This window comes from Salvelinus namaycush, chromosome 3 (assembly GCF_016432855.1).
Source record: "Salvelinus namaycush isolate Seneca chromosome 3, SaNama_1.0, whole genome shotgun sequence".
Taxonomy (NCBI): domain Eukaryota; kingdom Metazoa; phylum Chordata; class Actinopteri; order Salmoniformes; family Salmonidae; genus Salvelinus; species Salvelinus namaycush.
In genome coordinates this window covers 24,821,202-24,834,626 of record NC_052309.1, presented here as the reverse complement: position 1 = coordinate 24,834,626, position 13,425 = coordinate 24,821,202, and positions in this window count along the sequence as shown.

Sequence of the window (13,425 nt, the reverse complement as noted above, 5' to 3'; positions counted from 1 at the left end):
TCTCACATAGGTGTTCCTTTTGTCCAGGTGAGAAAGGGCAATGTGGAGTGCGATTGAGATTGCGTCATCTGTGGATCTGTTGGGGCGGTATGCGAATTGGAGTGGGTCTAGGGTGTCCGGGAGGATGCTGTTGATGTGAGCCATGACTAGCCTTTCAAAGCACTTCATGGCTACCGACAAGAGTGCCTCGGGGCAGTAATCATTTAGGAGGTTACCTTCGCTTCCTTGGGCACAGGGACTATGGTGGTCTGCTTGAAACATGTAGGTATTACAGACTCGGTCAGGGAGAGGTTGAAAATGTCAGTGAAGACATTTGACAGTTGGCCGCGCATGCTTTGAGTACACGTCCTGGTAATCCGTCTGGCCCAGCGGCTTTGTGAATGTTGACCTGTTTAAAGGTTTTGTTCACGTCGGCTGCCAAGAGCGTTATCACACAGTCATCCAGAACAGCTGGTGCTCTCGTGCATACTTCAGTGCAGTTTTTTCCCTGGTTGCACATTTTTCCCTGGTTGCTCGTAAAAATGTGGTTAAACTGATTTAAGTTTGCCTGCTTTAAAGTCCCCGGCCACTAGGAGCGCCACTTCTGGGTGAACATTTTCTTCTTTGCTTATGGCCTTATAGAGTTGGTTGAGAGCTGTCTTAGTGCCAGCTTTGCTTTGTGGTGGTAAATAGACGGCTAAGAATAATAGAGATGAGGACTCTCTTGGTAGACAGTGTGGTCAACAGCTTATCATAAGGTACTCTACCTCAGGCGAGCAATACCTCAAGACTTCTTTAATATTCGACATTGCGCACCAGCTGTTATTGACAAAAAGACACACACCTCCACCCCTCTTCTTACCAGAGGTAGCGTCTCTGTTCTGCCGGTGCAGAACAGTGATCCCGCCAGCTCTATATTGTCAGTTTCTTCTTTCAGCCATGTCTCGGTGAAACATAAGATGTTACAGTTTTTAATGTCCCGTTGGTAGGATAATCTTAATAGTAGGTCATCAATTTTATTTTCCAACAATTGCACGTTAGCAAGGAGAATGGAAGGCATTGGGAGTTTGCTCACTCGCCTCCGAATTCTCAGAAGGATCCCCGATCTGCGTCCCCTTTTCCGGCGTCTTTTCTTCATGCAAAAGGCGTGGATCTGGGCCTGTTCCAGTGAAAGCAGGATATCCTTCTCGTCGAACTTGTTAAAGGAAAAAGTTTATTCCAGTCCACAGTGAATAATCGCTTTTCTGATGTCCAGAAGTTATTTTTGGTCATAATAGATGGTAGCAGCAACGTTATGTACACAATAAGTAAATAAATAAGTTACGCAAAAAAAATTACCAAATTGCACAATTGGTTGGGAGAATGTAAAACGTCAGCCATGTTCTTCGGTACCATCTCGTTCTTCGGTCAGGATCTCGTTTTTCTAATGAGCAACATGAAGTGGCACTTTAAGGATTTCTAGCGAACCAAAGGTTACGAATCAACTGTCAATATCGAGATCAACAGTGGCCTGGAGTGGTCTTGCGGGTTAGGGGCGCTTCCGTCAGGGCGCACATACAGTATAGGCCTACTGTGTCACCGTTCGGGCACCCACGCCCTTCTGGCACAAATAACTAAATATCCCTGATTGACTTGATTTAGTTACACAGTCCAGCGATATTTTAGCCCTGATCTTGATAAGAAATCAGTTGTATATAAAATAAACAGGAACATGTTTTAATAATAACAGTAGGCTACATCAACATTTAGTTTCCATTTATACAAAGTGTCGGGTAAATTGCCACAGTAGATATGCTTGGTAAATGAGGAAATACTTCATTTCTATTGTACAGAATACTTGTCAAATAGAGAAATCTCTGTTAGTCTGTTCAAAAAGGACTAAGTTGTCCTGATAATACCAACCAGAGTGCGAACATATTTAGAAAGACTTAACAGGACTAAGGTAACACCGACATCATCTTTTAGGGAGCGGCAATGAAGTGACCAATAATGGTTGATCAGCTGTGCGGGTGAATTTACAGCATATTGATGGTTTATTAACAAGACATCAGATTGCAATAATCTAGTGCCACCGATCGATTCAATAGGCCCCTTGTTATTTGATTATATTCCAGTACATTCTGTATGCTACCTGTTAGCATATCCATTGTCACATAATGAAAGGTGTGAAAACTGATAATAGGCTGTTGTTTGTGTTTTCCTGGCTGATTTGGGTCATCAGTTGATTGACAGATGTAGGCCTACTGTAGAACGATAAACTTTCCTCCCGTGTGGATGCTCGCTCACGTTTTATAGTTAGGCTATGTATAATTTGTTAATATAGTTATGGTCTTCAGTGTGGATGGCCCTTACATAGGTGAGATTTCCATTGCTAAGCTGTTATATTACAGCTACAGTAGTATGGGCCTACTGTACTTTAGTTTGATTTCATTATTTGAACTCATCCTTCTTGTGATTTCAAAGCCTGTATTGTGTGGCTTTAATATTTCATTTCATAAAGCTGTCAAGATGTTTATGCATTGGAGCCTATCCAAAGACAATTTCGTTAAGCTGTGATTTGAACCCATGCCAACTCTGGCATATGTGTGCCAGGGTCAGCGGCTGTAACCGCTGGACCACACAGCTACTGAGGCCATCAATAATTTATTCTGCATATTGCTTGCCTTGAACATATAATAATAATAATAATAATAATAATATCCCGAACGAAAAAACTTCTACCCCCTACAATTTATTATAATCCACATAAGAATTCACACAAGATGCACTGTAGCATAAACGTAGCCTGCATGTACTCTACATAGGCTGCATTTACACAGGAAACTCAATTCTGATATTTTTGGACTTTTAACCAATCGCATTAGATCTTTTCACATTAGATCTTTTTCAGAGCTGCCTGTCTAAACGCAGCCATAGGCTACTTGAACTGGTGCCGAGTGGACCTGCAGTCTAAATTACAATGCAGGTAGCTATGGTACTGCATTGTATACAAACACCGCTTCGAGCTGCCCTCTGGTGGTGATTGTAAATATTTATTCAGATATTCAAATCCTCCTGATGCATGATATTTTTTTTCCTGCGACAAAATTGGTCAAATTAAGATCCGACAACTGTAAAAGGAGATTGTAGGGCTGTGTTTTACTAAATGGCGTCCATACATCAAGATGTACAGTAAGCATGTGCAGCTCCCGAGTGGCGCAATGGTCTAAGGCACTGCATCACAGTGCTAGACGCGTCACTAGAGACCCTGGTTTAATCCCGGGCTGTATCACAAGCAGCTGTGATTGGGAGTCCCATAGGGCGGTGCACAATTGGCTGGTGTAGGCTGTCATTGTAAATTAGAATTTGTTCTTAACTGACTTGCCTAGTTAAATAAAGGTTAAATCATCCATGCTTTTCCAGAAGTCCCTGTGATGTGAAGCCATGCAGTCAGGTGGTGGTGCAGGACAATGTGACAAAGATAAGCTCTCTTCATGGTTTATAAATTGATATACAAAATGATGCCGGATTCAAAACTTTGAGTGTTCAAATTATTATGCACAATTCTTGCAACCAATAGAATGTTATATATATAGGGGATACAACCATCCCAGCTCTGCAGATTTTGCTGCGAAAAGACAGAATCATTAGATCACTTGTTCTGGAACTGCCTATATGTAGTTTGTTTTTGGTCCCAGGTTCAGGAATGGCTGAAAAATTGCAACATTTACTTGGAGCTAACTCTGCAAATAGCACTGCTGGGTGATTTGAAAAGTCATAGTCAATCGATCAATAATATAATAATACTCTTAGCAAAGGTGTTTATCTTTCATTTACAACCTGTAGAAACTATGAGAATATAAAGGTTCACAACTTTTGTGAAACAACACAGTAGAAAAATATATGGCAGCTAGAACTGGATGGTCTTCACAGATAGATGGGAGGGGTTGAGGGTAGCTGAAGGCTGTGACTAAAAGGAAACAAAGGATAACTAATGTAAAATATACTGTCTGTGAAATGTATGTAGTATGTATAAGCTGGAAGTAGAAGCCTAAGTATTTTTGTCCATTAGTTTACTCCAATTAGGGGAGGGGTGGTAGGGTTAGGGGGAATAATAAAGAAGGAAAATATATTCAATTAGTTTACTCCAATTAGGGGAGGGTGGCAGGGTTAGGGGAAATAATAAAGAAGGAAAAAAAAGAAATAAATGCTTCCCCCTTTTCCGTGGTATCCAATTGGTCGTTACAGTCTTGTCTCATCGCTGCAACTCCCGTACAGACTCAGGTCAGGCAAAGGACAAGAGCCATGCATCCTCCGAAACACAACCCAACCAAGCCATATTGCTTCTTGACACAATGCCCACTTAAGCCAGAAGCCAGCCACACCAATGTTTCAGAGGAAACACCGTACACCTGGTGACCATGTCAGCGCCCGGCCCACCACAGGAGTCACTAGTGCGCGATGGGACAAGACATCCCTGCTGGCCAAACCCTCCCCTAACCCAGACAACGCTGGGCCAATTGTGCACCGCCCCATGGGTCTCCCGGTCGCAACAGAGCCTGGACTTGAACCCAGAATCTCTAGTGGCACAGCTAGCCTTAAACCACTGCGCCACAAGGGAGGCCTGGAAAATGAATATTTGTTAAAATATATAAAGTACCAGTCAAAAGTTTGGACACACCTACTCATTCAAGGGTTTTTCTTTATTTTTTACTATTTTCTACATTGTAGAATAACTGTAAAGCCATCTAAACTATTAAATAACACATATGGAATCATGTAGCAACCAAAAAAGTGTTAAACAAATCAAAATATATTTGAGATTTGAGATTCTTCAAAGTAGCCATGATAGCTTTGCACACTCTTGGCATTCTCTCAACCAGCTTCATGAGGTAGTCATTGATGTCTTCACTATTATTCTACAATGTAGAAAATAGTAAAAAGCTAAGAAAAACCCTTGAATGAGTAGGTGTGTCCAAACTTTTGACTGGTACTGTATATATTTACCAGAAAATATGGGGGATTTCTAAATGATGCAGACAATTGCACTGGTAGAAGCCACAACTATATGTAATATTAAAGGTGATCTAGCCCCTAAAAAATCTAAAATAAAAACAAAATATAGATAAGCCCTCCTACAGACCATCACTGTGATGAATGTTAAAATACACCCCTGGCACTCTCTGCCATTCTCCGTAACACTCCCTCTCTCTCTCCCTCAAACACCAGCCTTGTGCTCCTCCTCTGCCCCGCCTGTGCCTCCATCTCTCCTTCCTTCTAAACCTGAAACTACAGTTTTCTTTCCTTTTCCTTTTCTTTCCCTCTATCTCATTCTCTCATTAGATGTTAATGACAGGTCTTATATGCAGTCTTTGGCTGGCTTTATAGTCCAATTATCCTCCAAGTTTAGCGAGAGCTCATTGATCCTGCGGTCCATGGAGAATATCTCTTCTCTTTTGAAGAAGGGAAGGTGCACTGTACCATTTCAAATATCAAACGTTACTCATTTTTTAAATGTCACACATCTTGGCTAATAATAACACTTCACTGTCTAAAGTATTACTGACAACCATGATCATCACTCTCTACCCTCTTTCAGCCAGAAGAGGACTGGCCACCCCTCGGAGCCTGGTTCCTATCTCGGTTTCTTCCTACGTATGTAGGATCTCAATTTGAGCCAGTTTGCTACAGCAGTAAAATAATCCTGCAGCAACAGAAAATGTGAATTATTATGTGGATTATAATTCATGGACATTGTTGTAGGGGATGATGCATTTTTCGTTAGGGCAAATAAATTCTGACATTTCAAAGTGAAAATTATAAACTTTAGAAGCCTTTTTAAAACACTGCAAGTTTGCATTTTCCATTTCTTCTTTTCAAAATAAGATCCTACAGCTGGTTCCTTCCTTTCTATGGAGTTTTTCCTAGTCACTGTGCTTCTGCATCTGCATTGCTTGCTCTTTGGGGTTTTAGGCTGGGTATCTGTATAGCACTTTGTTACAACTGCTGATGTAAAAAGGGATTTATAAAATACAATTGATTGATTGAGATAAGGAACCCTACTTAATGGGATAATAGAAGAAGAACACTATGGGAAAAAATATGTTATAAAATAACACTTTGTTAGGACCACACCCTAAAACTGATGATTAGATAAGATGATCATCGTTAAATCAGCATTGGATTAGATAATGCATCTTTGAGTCATGGTATGATGATGTACATGATATAATGCACTCAGTTGTGTGAAAACATGCCAGCATTCTTATTTTATTTAAGAAGTTATATCACAGACATTTAATTCCCTAACTGAAATGGAATTATGCAATCAATGCCATCACATCAGTACTCTTGTTCAAGCACTGTAATGGCTGGAACGGAGCGAATGGAATGGAATCAAACACAAGGAACCATGTGTTTGATGTATTTGATGCCATTGCACACGTTCCACTCCAGCCATTACCACGAGCCCGTTCTCCCCAATTAAGGTGCCACCAACCTCCTGTGATGCCCCCCCCCCCCCCCCCCCCCCCCCCCACCGCTATGACAGCACTGATGAAATGTGGGCTACATGCGGTGAATGTACTCCATTTACTATACATGGGTATGTGCAGTCAGCACTAAACCTGATAAATACTTTAATGGTTGAAACATTGTAATCTGTACCAGTGCAGCAAGCAACACTGTAGTGAACATTGAGTCAGTATTCATTACTATAGATTGTGGATAGTCGTGGTGGTGGTGGCCTGACCTCCCATGGCCTGTTGGAGCTAATGAAGTTCTCCTCTAAGTAATCCACCCCGGTGGAAATCATCTGAGCTGAAGCCAACATATGGTTCCTCAGTTTTATTTCACCATTGCATGCCCATGCATATTCTATCAGGCAGCATGCCGTGCGCCCGTCTGTTTCATAATGGAGATTTGCAAGATGCAAGACAAGATGATGTGTGTTTTTCTTGTATGTCTTCCTTTCACTGTTAATCAGATTTTGTAGTTCATGTACAGTCATGTGAGATCTTGGTTAAAACAACTTCTCAATATCCTTGTAGCTGGATACTCCACTAGTCACAGTATGTCTGTTTAGTTCCAGAAATGTGCCCTTTACGCTCAGTTTGTACTGATGTGGGATCTTAATTTGATCACCTTGTTGCAGGAGAAGTTTCCTGCAATGCAGGACATTTTAAACTTGTAATGTATTTAAAGGTGTGAGAGTAAGACAGACTGACTTGTAGTAATGTAGTGAGAGTAAGACACAGACTGACCTGTAGTAATGTAGTGAGTGTGAAAGACACAGATTGACCTGTAGTAATGTAGTGAGAGTAAGATGCAGACTGACCTGTAGTAATGTAGTGAGAGTAAGACGCAGACTGACCCTTAGTAATGTAATGAGTGTGAGAGACACAGACTGACCTGTAGTAATGTAATGAGTGTGAGAGACACAGACTGACCTGTAGTAACGTAGTGAGTGTGAGAAACAGACTGACCTGTAGTAATGTAGTGATGTAAGAGACGCAGACTGACCTGTAGTAATGTAGTGAGACTAGCGTACTCTCTCTGGGCTGAGCTGCTGCTCATGTGGAGGCAACATGAGCAGCCAAGTAAAACAGACCGTCTGCTCTGCTGCTTTGTTTCTCTCTCCTCCAGCACTCTGTCTGTTCCTCTCCTCTTCTGATCTGTTTGTTCTTGCCCCCTCTTCCCACTCTACTTCTCCTCCTCTCCTGAAGGGATCTGATAACATCGCTAGTGCCAATCTATTTCCCATCAATACCCCAGGCCCAAACGCTCAGGTTCATTTTGTACTCTATTTTCATGTAAACAAATATGATTTGATTGCCCAACAGTTACACTTAAACTAGAGAATTCAGACCCCAAAGCCTATCTCTTTGTAACACGACAACACCCTTACCAAGAAGGGTTAACAATGTGCGATAATTATTTAATGACTTATTCCACAGGCTGTGATGCATGACTAGATTACAGACGCAGAAAATAGATTACACATTTGCCATCTGCTCTCCCTTCATTGATCTTCTGATTGGGGAAAGTTGAGGGCTACCTCATTGAATTTATGCCAATCAAAATTTTCATCTCCCTGGCGGAGGCAATTTCCATCATGTTTCATTTCAGTTGCATAAACACACAGAGCCCCAAAACTCTCGCTCCTGTGACTGGCTGCACACTGGGAGAAATAATTGACTAACAAGCTTTAATGAGTAAGCTAGTAGTAATATGGACTTCTAAGGTACACTTTTGCAGTATGTGTTTATTATGTATTTGTCTGTTTGTATGTGTGTGTGTGTGTGTGTGTGTGTGTGTGTGTGTGTGTGTGTGTGTGTGTGTGTGTGTGTGTGTGTGTGTGTGGGCGTGTGTGGGCGTGTGTGCGTGTGTGTGTGTGGGCGTGTGTGTGTGTGTGCGTGTGTGTGTGTGGGTGTGTGTGGTTGTGTGTGTGTGGGGGGGGCGGGGGGGTGTAGCACATGCTTGTGTGTGTGTGGGTATGTTTGTGGGTTTTTGTGTGCGCATGCCGGTGGGTGTGTGTGTGTGTGCTTTTTGGCGCTGTACTGTTTTCAATACAATTAGCATCTGTACATTGGGGAAGGCTCATCCCTTACCGTAGGCAGTCACCCAGCCACAGCTGAACCATACAGCTGTATCCCGCTGGTTCAGGGAATTGTGTAGAGTGATATAAACCAGGGACAGGCAGAGAGGAAGTCATAGAGGAGACCTTGGTTTAATATAGATATTGATAAATTAGATCAACAAGGAGACACGTGTACATGGGAGCCAACTGTTCCAATCGTTTCATTCATTTGGTTACCAGTGCAGATGACTTGTCGAAGATTTATGAAGTCACTGTCTAATCCTGGTATATACATTACATGGCCAAAAGTATGTGGATACCCCTTAAAATTTGTGGATTTGGCTATTTCAGCCACACACGTTGCTGACAGGTATATAAAATTGAGCACACAGCAATGCAGTAGAATGGCCTTACTGAAGAGCTCAGTGACTTTCAACGTGGCACCGTCATAGGATGTTACCTTTCCAACAAGTCAGTTTGTCAAATTTCTGCCCTGCTAGAGCTGCCCCGGGCAACTGTAAGTGTGGTTATTGTGAAGTGGAAACATCTAGGAGCAACAACGGCTCAGCCAAGAAGTTGTAGGTCACACAAGCTCACAGAATGGGACCGGCAAGTGCTGAAGCATGTAGTGCGGAAAAATCATCTGTCCTCGGTTGCAAACTTTCTCTGGAAGCAACGTCAGCACAACAACTGTGCGTCGGGGGCTTCATGAAATGGGTTTCCATGGCCGAACAGCAGCACACAAGCCTAAGATCAAAATGCGCAATGCCAAGAGTTGGCTGGATTGGTGTAAAACTCACCGCCATTGGACTCTGGAGCAATGGAAACGCTTTCTCACGCTTCACCATCTGGCAGTCCAACAGATAAATCTGGGTTTGGCAGATGCCAGGAGAATGCTACTTGCCCTAATGCAAAGTGCCAACTGTAAAGTTTGTGGAGAAGGAATAATGGTCTGGGGCTGTTTTTCATGGTTCAGGCTAGGCCCCTTAGTTCCAGTGAAGGAAAATCTTAACGCTACAGCATACAATGACATTCTAGAACATTTAGACACATGTAAGAAGAGGTGTGTTATGATGAGCCTCTGTTGGCTGTCATGGACAGAGTGGAGTTTTTATATTATGGACTGTCGTGGAAATTACCACCAGGGACACCTGAAGTCTATATTAAATTAATCATTCTTTATTATCAGCAAGTTTTAAAACAATGTTTTTATTTTAACCTTAACCTTATTTTAACTAGGCAAGCTGGGGTGGTTCCAACAAACTTAATGCGCCATAGTGCACGTCGGTCGGGAGCGCCGCTGGTGCAGTCCCGTTAGTTCTCTTATACTGCTTACACAGACAAGCTATATTTGCATGATTTACATTACTCATTATTCATTATTAATTCATCATTAACTTTTGGTTCGTGCATGTGACCGACCAATACCTCACGAGGCTTCTTCTCTCCAAGCTGAGACTTTGAAACTGAGATATCCCTTTTTGTTCTCAAAGCAATGTTCTGGGCGTACTGCCAAATTGCTTATACTGATAGTGAGAATTCCTCCCAGGCACGATCAATCAGTCACTTGAATGAACCCAGTCCGTTTGGTTTAGAAAAGCACAAACATAACATTTTCCTTCACAGGACAAAGTGAGGTCCATACAGAAATGGTTTGTCGAGATCAGCGTGGAAGAACTTGACTAGCCTGAACAGAGCCCTGACCTCAACCCCATCGAACACCTTTGGGATGAATTGGAACGCCGACTGTGAGCCAGGCCTAGTTGCCCATCATCAGTGCCTGACCTCACTAATGCTCTTGTGGCTGTATGGAAGCAAGTCCCTGTAGCAATGTTCCAACATCTAGTGGAAAGCCTTCCCAGAAGAGTGGAGGCTGTTAGAGCAGCAAAGGGGTGACCAACTCAATATTAATGCCCATCATTTTGGAATAAGATATTCGAAGAGCAGGTGTCCACATACTTTTGGCCATGTAGTGTATCATTCTAATAAATAGGGAGAACACTAGAGGCATGTTTTAAGTAGTAGCCATTTTCTTCCGTTCAGTGGCAGGTATAGTTCAATGTCAACCAGAAAACTGAATAGATATAAGATCTTAATTTGATCCCCCTGTTGCAGGATAACTTTCCTGCAGTGCAGGAAATGCAGAACTTGTTGTGTATTTGAGATTTAAAAAGGCTTCTGAAGTTAGTAATATCCACTTTGAAATGATTTTCCTGCTGTAGCAAACTAGCTCAAATTAAGATCCTACATCTGTAGTTTAGGTGCAGAACCTCGGGTCAGGAGAATAAAAATAACTGTTCACTCTGAATGTGATGTTGGTATTTGGAACAGTGTGGATAAGCGCTATCATTGTAAAGACGAACACAGTGAATTATTTAATGATAGAGTTTTACAAAGAGGGAAATTAGGAGGCAGTGTTGCTGTCTGAGTGCTGATACTGTACTGTCCCTCAGTACAATAATCTCTGTGGTGCTAAACATTGCTACTGTCCTCTCTATATCTCCACAGCAACTGGCCCAGCAACCAGACTGCTAACAAAATCAAACTCAACTTAGCTTCTGTGACACATTAATCTTTTGATTAGGAGTTGGATGACTTGTGATTTGTGTTTGCTGAGGTTGTGCCTGCTTGTCTTCCGCTGTCATTGATATGATGATTATATGTTGGTTTTCAGCGCATGTACTCTGCACGTGCACACACTCCTAATTTCCTGCTGGCCACGTGTCAATGGGTTCATAACAGGGCCTTGATGTGAATAAATAACCCCTCCATTCATTACTCCTCATATTATTCTGGATCAAATTGTCCACACGCCTTCAATCTTAACTGTCCCTCCTCCAATCCCACTCTTTTCCAGTGCCCTCCTGGCCTCCCCGAGGCCCCAGCCACATGACTGTCTCCACTGACTGGCTGAAGGTTTAATCTCACTAAAAGGCTCCACACCCTCTATCTGGACCACTCTTATTAAGGTAGCGGCAGGTAGCCTAGTGGTTAGAGTGTTGGACTAGTAACTGGAAGGTTGCAAGATTGGATCCCCGCGCTGACAAGTTAAAAAGCTGTGGTTCTGCCACTGAACAAGGCAGTTAACCCACTGTTCCTAGGCTGTCATTGAAAATAAGAATGTCTTCTTAACTGACTTGCCTAGTTAAATAAAGGTTAAAAAAAGAAACTCTTATCAGCAAAGCCATTAGGTCTAGGATCACTACTGCTCTTATTTCCTATCGCTATGTCATATTAGAGGTAAGATTAGGATTACCATAGATTATTCATAGATATTGATATTGTTTTGAAAATATGTAGTTTTGTTATTTGGTGAAATGACCATGTGTTGTATCAGGTTATGTCTGCTTCCTCTGTCTTACCCATATTAATCCAACATGTGATGGCGTTTGAGGAGGAGTTGAGGCCAAGCAAGTGACAGCTGTGGTGTACTGGGAGTCAGTGTGTGCGTTTCAGCAGGAGTCAGTGGGAGACTGGGGGAATCACATGTAGGTAAAACACACTCCATTGCATTACACTACATTACACCCAACAGACGAACTGACTGCACAATGTTTCAGTCTGTTATCATAAAACCATTCAGGTCAGGAGTTTTACTTTCATATGTAGACTGAACTGGTGCAATATCAGTGATTCATAGGTAGAAACTCGATCTATACACAATAATGTAACCTAACCTCTGAGAGAGATGTATCATTTTTGTTACTTTAATAATTGATGCTAACGCAGGTTTTGAAGCTGTGCAGCTGAAAGCCAATGGATTGTTAAATTGTTACTGTGTATTACATGAGATAAACTGCAGAGCAGAGGAGGGAGTACAGTTTAAACATTCCCCACTCTATAGAGAGCTACTGTTGCCAGTCAGTGCATGAGTAGAGTGTACGTACAGTTAAAGTGTACATTTGAAGTAGGTTAAAACTTTTCACACATGCTGGACCAGCGATTACTAATGACAGTTGTCCATCCATGACCTCTGACCTGAGAGCCAGAAAGCTATTGAATCACCTAACCATACCAATAGGCAGATTCTGAAACCTGACCAGAGATAGCCAGCCACTCCCAAAATGTGTATAGTCCTCTCACTCAGAGGACTCTGAGTGAGATCAGTTGGAATAAGCTCACCTGGGAATATCAGTGTTGGACAGGAGAGTGCTGCTGTCTGTCGGTCTTCCTGGACTGCATGAATCATAGTCTTCCTCACACACACACACACACACACAGCTCAGTTCAGTTCAGCTCACTGAATCCTCCAGTGGGGACACAGGCTATTAGCCTCCATCAAAGAGCCTTAGATGAAAGCCTAAATAAAAGCACCTGGGTTGTGATTTGTGATTAGCGCTTGGGTCAATGTTTGGATTTGATCAAAGCCAGAGCCTGTCTGTGTGGAAGTCTCTGGTCTGCTGTGGACTCTGCTCATAGGTCTGCCTTATGATGTGTACTGAGTGGATTTTGGGGCCATTGCAACTAACTCTGCCTGGCTGACTTTGTTTAGCGTACTCATTCATGTTGTTTCCTTTTCATTACCAAGTAATTAATGTTTGCCTGTGGTTTGTTCATGTCTGGTCTGGGTACACAACTTTAATCATACCCTGTTATTAAAACACAACTAACATTGTCATAAAGTATTTGCACGGAAATGCAAAGTGTCCATGCGTACTCATTACTGTATATCTAAAGTTAGGAGTTCACTCAGTTTATAATGTCATCAGTGACTATAAATGTGCTGCTGTATGTTGGTATCCACTCTGTTAACAAATCCTAGTCTTTCTGCTACCCAATGTATGAAACTGTCCTCTAGATGTGATTTTTACCTTGTGCCCTCTCATAGCCTGCACACTGACATTGGGTAGAGGCGTTTTGATAATTATTTATTTATTTGTAATTTTTTT